Genomic DNA, 8616 nt, shown 5'->3' on the forward strand with positions numbered 1-8616 from the left:
ATTCATCCAGAGCCTTTTGAATTGGTGGTTCCATGAGCTTTTCCTCTATGTACTTCTCTGCTTCACTTGAGTTTGGAATTCTTTGGTTATCTTTCTCACTTTCTTGCTCTTCCACTTCCTCCCTTGCACTCAACATTTGACTTAATAGCTTTTTCATTGAGGAGGTTTGTTGATCTTCCCAACATTTCTTCATCTCCTCTTCATATCTTTCAATCATGGATTCAATTGTTGAGCCGTTTTGTTTCAAGGAGGTTTGAGATAGTTGTGAGTTTTTATGTTCCCTTGTCATTGACGATTGGATTTTTGACGGTTTAGAATTTTACAAATGAAATCTCGTCGAAGTATAGTTTCTAAACCAATAAAAAAATCCTTTCATACAAAAGATTGTTTGTCACAAGTAACAAACCCCTAATTTTATAAACCGAAGTATTTAAACCTCGGGTCGTTCTCCCTAGGATTTACAATAAAGTGTCTTGTTATTGGTTGTGAGTTATTTTGGAGTTTTTGAGATTATAGACAAGAATTATAAATGGCAAAGGAAATAAACTAACAACTAACAAAGCTCTTGGCAAGATATGAGAACTAGAAGTCCTATCCTAGTTATCCTTCTCAATTGTGATGAGAATTGTGTATTGCTCCCACTTAGTTAACCTCTAACCATGGAGGAAAGTCAAGTGGATGAATCAATTTGATTCCTCAAGTCCTAATCAACTCCTAAAGGAAAGACTAGCTTTAGAGGCATTCAAATCAATTAGCAACTTCTAATTATCAACCAACAAAAGAATTAGATAACTCAAGAGTCACTAATTACTCTACCTAGGCCAAGAGGAACAAAACCTACACTAAAATCCAACCAAGCATTTTATCAAACACTTGGGAGGCATAAAAGGAAAACATAGTAAATCAACAACAAGAGTGAAATCTAACAACAATTATTAAAAGAAATTAACAACAACAGTCAAGAGAAACATTTTTATTATGAATTACCTTTATTGCATAGAGAAAGGAAGGAACAAAAGTGGATCTACAACAAGGTCTAAGAACATCATAAAGGAAATTACAACAAAAGAATAGAGAAGATGAATGCAATAACAAGGAATTAAGAGGATAGAAGTAGAAGAAAGCAAAGATTAAAACTTAGATCTAAGATTATTGAACTAAACCTAATCCTAATTCTAGAGAGAAGTGAGAGCTTTTCTCTCTAGAAACTAACTCTAAACTAATCCTAATGTCCACTAATGACTAAGTGATGAGTCATGATGCCTTCCCCTTAATCCTTCATCCTTTTATTCCTTTTCCTTAGCAATTGGCACCAAAATGGGTTCAGAAACCCTCTCAAATTGCCAGGCACGTGTTGCATTAGTGAGGTCATGTGCCATCATCGGTGCGTGCGCGCACGGTACGCGTGCGCGTCTTTGGCCTGTTTCGCAATGTGCGCGCGAGCGCCTTGTGCGCGTGCGCGTGCATGGCCTAGATCAATTCTTTGGCTTTTTGTGCTTCTCTCCACTTGCATGCTTTCTTCCTTGCTTTCTTTGATCCATGCCTAGCCTATTTCAACCTGAGATTACTAGCAAACACATCAAGGCATCTTATGGAATCAAAGAGAAACTAGAATTCATCAAAATAAGGCTTAAAAAGCATGTTTTCACACTTAAGCACAAATATGGTAGAGATAACAAAACCATGCTAATTCCTAGGCTAAATGTGACAAAAGGTTATCAAAATATTCTAAATTCAATGCAAGACAAACCGTCAAATTGGGGTTTGTCAGTCATCTCAAGTGACTTCTGTGAATATGCAAGTTCAGGTTCAAATGTTTCCACCACCTCTTTTTTCTTCACTAAAAATCCACTTGACTCAGTAGCCTCTTCCTCTTGTTTTTCCTCCTTCTTCGTTGCACTCACCAATTGAGCTAGCTGCACTTCCATGTTTTTGAGGGAGTTTTCTTGTTCTTTCCAAACTTTCATTGTCTTCTCCTCATATCTTTTGAGCATGGACTCAAGCTTTGAGAACCTTGAGTGGTTCATGGAAGTTTATGTGGGTGGTGAGTTTTGAAAGGGGCTTTCTGTTGAAGCATGGTCAAGTGATGATATCTTTGGATGAATATCATATGGAGCATTAGAATTCCCTTCCCAGCCACCATTAGAATCATGACTTGCATCATTTTGTGGTGGAAGGAAATATCCCATATGGTTCTCTTGCTCATCTTGTGTTTCTGAAGCAAATCTCCATGGATTGGAGTGCTTAGAATTTGTATTTTCTTGGTGATATTCCCAGCCACCATTAGAGATTGGTGATGGTGGGTAATATTCCATAAAACTTGTTTGATCATAAGATGAGTTAAACTCCATTTGAATTTTGGAAAACACAACACAAAAAAATTGAAATTACTCATATCAGAGATGAGAATTTCTTAGTGAGGCAAAAACTCAAACACCTTGGTTTCAATTTAAAACAGAAAACAAAAATAGAGAAAATGCTTGATCTAGACTTCTCACCCACTTAATCATTGTTGATCTAAATCAATCCCCGGCAACGGCGCCAAAAACTTGATGGTGTTTTTGTGGAAAAACGAAATTCCAAACACACAAACTCACCGGCAAGTGTACCGGGTCGCATCAAGTAGTAATAACTCACAAGAGTGAGGTCGATCCCACAGGGATTGATGGATCAAGCAACTTTAGTGGGTGATTAGTTTAGTCAAGCTAACATTGAGTGATTGGGTGAAATTGATGCTGCAGAATGTAAAATTGCAGGGAAATTAAAATTGCAGAATGTAAATGGGCAGAAACTTAAAGAGCAAGCAATATAAATTACAGGAACTTAAATGACAAGAAATGTAAATTGCATTTAATGTAAAGGGAGTGGGAGCAGGGAATTTAATAGAGCAATAGATCAGAACTCAAAACTCTTGTAGCAAGCTTAAATTACAAGAAAGTAAATTGGGAGCAATGTAAACAGAGAAGCAAAATTGTAGTGAATCGGAACTTAGAGCAATTGCAGAGGAATTAGAATTGTGCAGGAAATGTAAATGAAATTTGCAGAAAGCTTAATGTAAACTGAATTAAGGAACCAAATAGAAAGTAAAATGCAGCTCAATTGCAATAGCTAAAGGAAAGTTGAAGATCTCAGGGGTTGGATGAGACTAGAGAACAAGTCTAGATCTCACTCCCTTCCTTGATCCAACAGAAAACAAGTTTGCGGAAGAAAGAAGAATGGAAGTAGCAAATGAAAACTCAAATTCAATCCTCAATTTCTTAGAATTATGCAGCAACGCAAAACAAAGAGAAATCTCAAAGGAAGAATGAAACAGAATTCCTTCGATTCTCCACCCAAGATTCAAACTCAGAAAAGAAAAACTAAAGTGAGAGCTCTCTACTACTACTCCTAATGCTCCCTAGTGGAGCTAGCCTCCAATGCTCTCTATTAGAGCCAACCTAATAAAATGAAACAGATGCCTATTTATAGGCATTTTTACAGAATGAAAATGAAAATAAAATTAAAACAAATTACAATTAAAATGAAATTTCTATTCTAACTATCTCTTGTGCCTTGAGTGGTGTCAATTGGGCTTTTGGCCTTGATGGAATTGGGTTGAAGAAAGCCTTGGTTGGTTGCTCTTGGACTTGAGAGAAAACCCTTTTGCAATTTGGACTCTGAGCCTTTAAGTTTGAGTTGAAGTTTGAGGCAAACTTCAACTCAAACGTGGGTTTTCTGAAATTATGCAGAAGGGGTATTTGTCTGTCGTTCACATTTGAGTTTAAGTTTGGGGTCAAACTTGGACTCAAACGTGCTCCTTCCCAGTTCTCATTTGGCGCCAACGTTGCCTCCAAGTTTGAGTCAAACTTGGACTCAAACGTGGCCTCCCCTGGTGCATATACTCTGCCAACATTTGCCTCCAAGTTTGAGGCAAACTTGGTCGCAAACGTTGGCCTCCCTGGGTATAGATGTTTCACTAACGTTTGCGTTCAAGTTTGCGGCAAACTTGGGCGCAAACGTTAGCCTCCCTGGATGCATACGTTTCACCAACGTTTGCCTCCAAGTTTGCGGCAAACTTGGGCGCAAACTTGGGCTTCTCCAGGGTATAATTTTGAAATGCATGCTTTTATTAATGCATTAACGTAAAGCATGAATTGCCAATTGCATTAGAAATGCATGGCTTTAATTAATAATGCCAATGCTTTAACTTTAAATCATTCATTCATTTAACGCCTTTATTCATTAGCATTAGCAATTAATTGTTCCATGCATGCTTTCATTATATTATTACATTTAATTAGTAATGCCATAGCATTCATTTATTTCATTCATTTGGCATTATTAATTAAATGTTTCATGCATGCATTCATTTCATTCATTCGGTCACTTAATACTTAAATGTATGCATGCATAAGCATCAATGCATGGCAGTTCATGATGCTAATGCCAAGATTCAATGGTCATGGGCCACGCTTTTTCCTTCCTTAGGCCACGCTTTCCTTGTTTCTTTCTTTTTAGCTTATTTTGTGCTCTTTTACTTCTTTTTCTTCTTATTTCCTACAAAATTTATAAAATCAAAAGATCAAGGAAATATACCATTTAAGCACAAAAGAATGCAATATTTAGGCACTAATTATAAATTTCTTGTATGAAAAAGCATAGAAAAATATGACATGGTGACATGTCATCATGGTTGATGACTGTAGTACCTCAGCTTGTCCCCCCTCACTGTGAGCTTCCTTTTTGTTCCTTGGTGCTCAATTTCAGCATGCTCAAGTGAGAGTATTTTGCAAACTGTGTAGTAGTCATTGGCTTGTTGGCTTGTTCCTAACTGTTGATAGATCAACTGTACTTCATCACCCTTGGAGAACCCCTCAGTTGGGATCTTCTTGTTCTTCCACCCCTTTTGAGTCTTTTTCTTGCTTTTCTTTCTTCTTTTTGTTGATCCTCCTTCTTTGACAGTGGACTTTGTTTTGGGCTTCTCCTTCTTAGTGGTCAATGCTTCAATTTCTTCTTGAGTTCCTTCATCACTCTGCATTGTCTCATTCCCTTTTCTTCTTGATGTGTTGTCTGTTTCTTACTTTGGAAGGTGACTACTGGTTGTCTTGTTGATTCCTTCCTTCCATTGCAAGTCTTCCTTGTCAGTTTCCATGCAATTCTTTTTTTCATCAATGGTTTGTGTTTCTGGAAATACATTCAGAGTGGTGCTTTCATCATGCATTCTAAGGGTTAGCTTTCCTTGCTCCACATCTATAATGGCCCTAGCAGTGGCTAAGAATGGTCTTCCAAATATGATGGAATCACCTTCATCCTCATTTGAGTCTAAGACCACAAAGTATGCAGAGAATATGAATTTGTCCACTGGTGCACGAAATTGTGATCATCAATGGCGCCATCAACATGGTACGCACAATTGTAATCTCAACTCTTTATCACAACTTCACACAACTAACCAGCAAGTGCATTGGGTCGTCCAAGTAATAAACCTTACGCGAGTAAGGGTCGATCCCACGGAGATTGTCGGTATGAAGCAAGCTATGGTCAACTTGTAAATCTCAGTCAGGCGGATTTAAATGGGTATGGAGGATTGATAATTAAAAGATGAATAAAACATAAAATAAAGATAGAGATACTTATGTAATTCATTGGTGAGAATTTCAGATAAGAGTATGGAGATGCTTTGTCCCGTCCGTCTCTCTGCTTTCCTACTGTCTTCATCCACTCCTTCTTACTCCTTTCCATGGAAAGCTGTATGTTGGGCATCACCGTTGTCAATGGCTACATCCCATCCTCTCAGTGAAAATGTTCAACGCGCTCTGTCACAGCACGGCTATTCATCTGTCGGTTCTCGATCATGTCGGAATAGAATCCAGTGATTCTTTTGCGTCTGTCACTATGCCCAACACTCGCGAGTTTGAAGCTCGTCACAGTCATTCAATCCCTGAATCCTACTCGGAATACCACAGACAAGGTTTAGATTTTCTGGATTCTCAAGAATGGCCGCCAATGGATTCTAGCTTATACCATAAAGATTCTGATTAAGGAATCCAAGAGATAAACATTCAAGCCTTGTTTGCATGTAGAACGGAAGTGGTTGTCAGGCACACGTTCATAAGTGAGAATGATGATGAGCGTCACATAATCATCACATTCATCAAGTTCTTGTGTGCGAATGAATATCTTAGAACAAGAATAAGCTGAATTGAATAAAAAATAGTAGTAATTGCATTAATACTCGAGGAACAGCGGAGCTCCACACCTTAATCTATGGTGTGTAGAAACTCTACCGTTGAAAATACATAAGAACAAGGTCTAGGCATGGCCGAATAGCCAGCCTCCCAAAGAGGGTTTAATCATAAAAACATGATCAAAAGATTCCAGATCAAAATACAATAGCAAAATGTCCTATTTATAGAGAACTAGTAGCCTAGGGTTTACAGAAATGAGTAAATGACGTAAAAATCCACTTCCGGGCCCACTTGGTGTGTGCTTGGGCTGAGCATTGAAGCTTCCATGTGTAGAGACTTTTCTTGGAGTTAAACGCCAGCTTTCGTGCCAGTTCCAGTGTTTAACGCTAGAATTCTTGAGCTGACTTGGAACGCCTGTTTGGGCCATCAAATCTCAGGCAAAGTATGGACTATTATATATTGCTGGAAATCCCAGGATGTCTACTTTCCAACACAATTGAGAGCGCGCCAATTCGGCTTCTTTAGCTCCAAAAAATCCACTTCGAGTGCAGGGAGGTCAGAATCCAACAGCATCTGCAGTCCTTTTTCAGCCTCTGAATCAGATTTTTGCTCAGGTCCCTCAATTTTAGCTAGAAAATACCTGAAATCACAGAAAAACACACAAACTTATAGTAAAGTCCAGAAAAGTGAATTTTGAATAAAAACTAATAAAAACATAATAAAAACTAACTGAAATATACTAAAAACATACTAAAAACAATGCCAAAAAGCGTATAAATTATCCGCTCATCATCCACCTTAACTAGAAGATTCTCAATCACACCCCTGGGACATATTACTGACTTATCCACCAGTTCCAGAGACATTTGTATTGGCTTCACTTCCTCTATATAAAGCTTTTTCACCAGAGAAGAGGGCATCAGATTGATACTAGCCCCTAAGTCACGCATTGCCTTGTTGATGCTCAATCTTCCAATGGTGCAAGGCAGAAAGAAGAGGAAAGGCCAAGACAAGGGACAATAGCTGAATCTTCTCCCTCCTTGAGGTCATTCCTCTTAACAAACTGGAAGAAGAGGAAGAAAGTGAAGAACAACATGTCAAGCTAATGACACTAAAAGTGCACTTGTTGGGAGGTAACCTAACCGTAGGTAACATTTTTTCTCTGCTTTGTTTTCTTTCTTTGCTTTGTTTAAATTCAATAAATTGGCATATTGTTACATTCTAAGTTTGGTGTTGCCTTGCAACAAATTATTTTCAATCTTTTTGGATGATTGCATCAAATCAAAAATGAAAGTGACACACCAAGATTCTAAGTTTGGTGTGCCACTTATTTTCTATGCAAATCATTCAGCAATACCACTTGTTTGCATAATCATAATGTTCTTTGCACTGTTATCTTTATTTTAGTTAGACAATTTTAGTTTTCTCTTTGTTTTTAGTCATTTCCTTATTTTAAATGCTTTCTTTTATTTACTGTGTTTGTTAATACATTACCAAGAGAGCTTTATTCATGACAGATTCTTGGCTTGGTGATTGTATTTAACAATACAACAGTTTCATTTAGTTTTGTTTTAAATAAAATAGACATAGGATTGCATTCTAAGTTTGGTGTTGCTATGCAACAAAATTTGCTTCCAATCTTTACTGGATACTTGCATTGATTCCAAGTGAAAGTGTCACACTAAGTTTGGTGTGCCACTTATCTTTTATGCAATGTATTGTGCACACCTTCTTATCTTTGCAATCACAATGTCTCTGTCTCTGTGCCTTGATGGTTATTATTCATTTTTTGCTTGCTCAAACACATGTACTACTAACATTTCATTGTGTGAGACACTCATGATCCATCTTAGCCCTATAGCCATTGTTCTAATTGTTGCTTGAGGATGAGCAAGCATTCTGAGTTTGGCAAGGGAAAGAGGAAGAATAGAGGAAAAAGGACAACAATAATAAAGATGAACTACAAGGTTGTAGAGTTCCTTTTCTTCTCATTTGTTTCCAGCACTTAAATTGCATGATTGTCTTTATATTCTCTGTATGCATGTGTGGTACGAATAAGCATAGCTTGAATATTGATTTGTAACATGTTGCCATGCCATTATGACTACCAACTTGAGTTTTGTAAAGCTTAAAGCAGTAAAGTATCATGATCATAAACAAACAAGGCATTAAAGAAGAACTTAGCATGTACATACAAGTATTGGAAAGCTAGTATGATTAATTGTTGCTCAATTGCATTGGATTTTATTTAATTGAAGTTTTCATCTAGGACATTTTGTGAAATCTTTCATAATTATAAAACCCTTGAAGGAGCAAATACAAATTAAGGCAAAAAAAAAAGAAAAGGGAAAGAATGAGAAAGCTGAAGGCTCTGAGTACCAATGACAATTTATTTTCTAAGTACTTATGGTGTTTATGTATCAAGTAAAATGCTTGAAAACAAAACACT

This window comes from Arachis stenosperma, unplaced genomic scaffold, assembly GCF_014773155.1.
Source record: "Arachis stenosperma cultivar V10309 unplaced genomic scaffold, arast.V10309.gnm1.PFL2 arast.V10309.gnm1.Scaffold_100085, whole genome shotgun sequence".
NCBI lineage: Eukaryota > Viridiplantae > Streptophyta > Magnoliopsida > Fabales > Fabaceae > Arachis > Arachis stenosperma.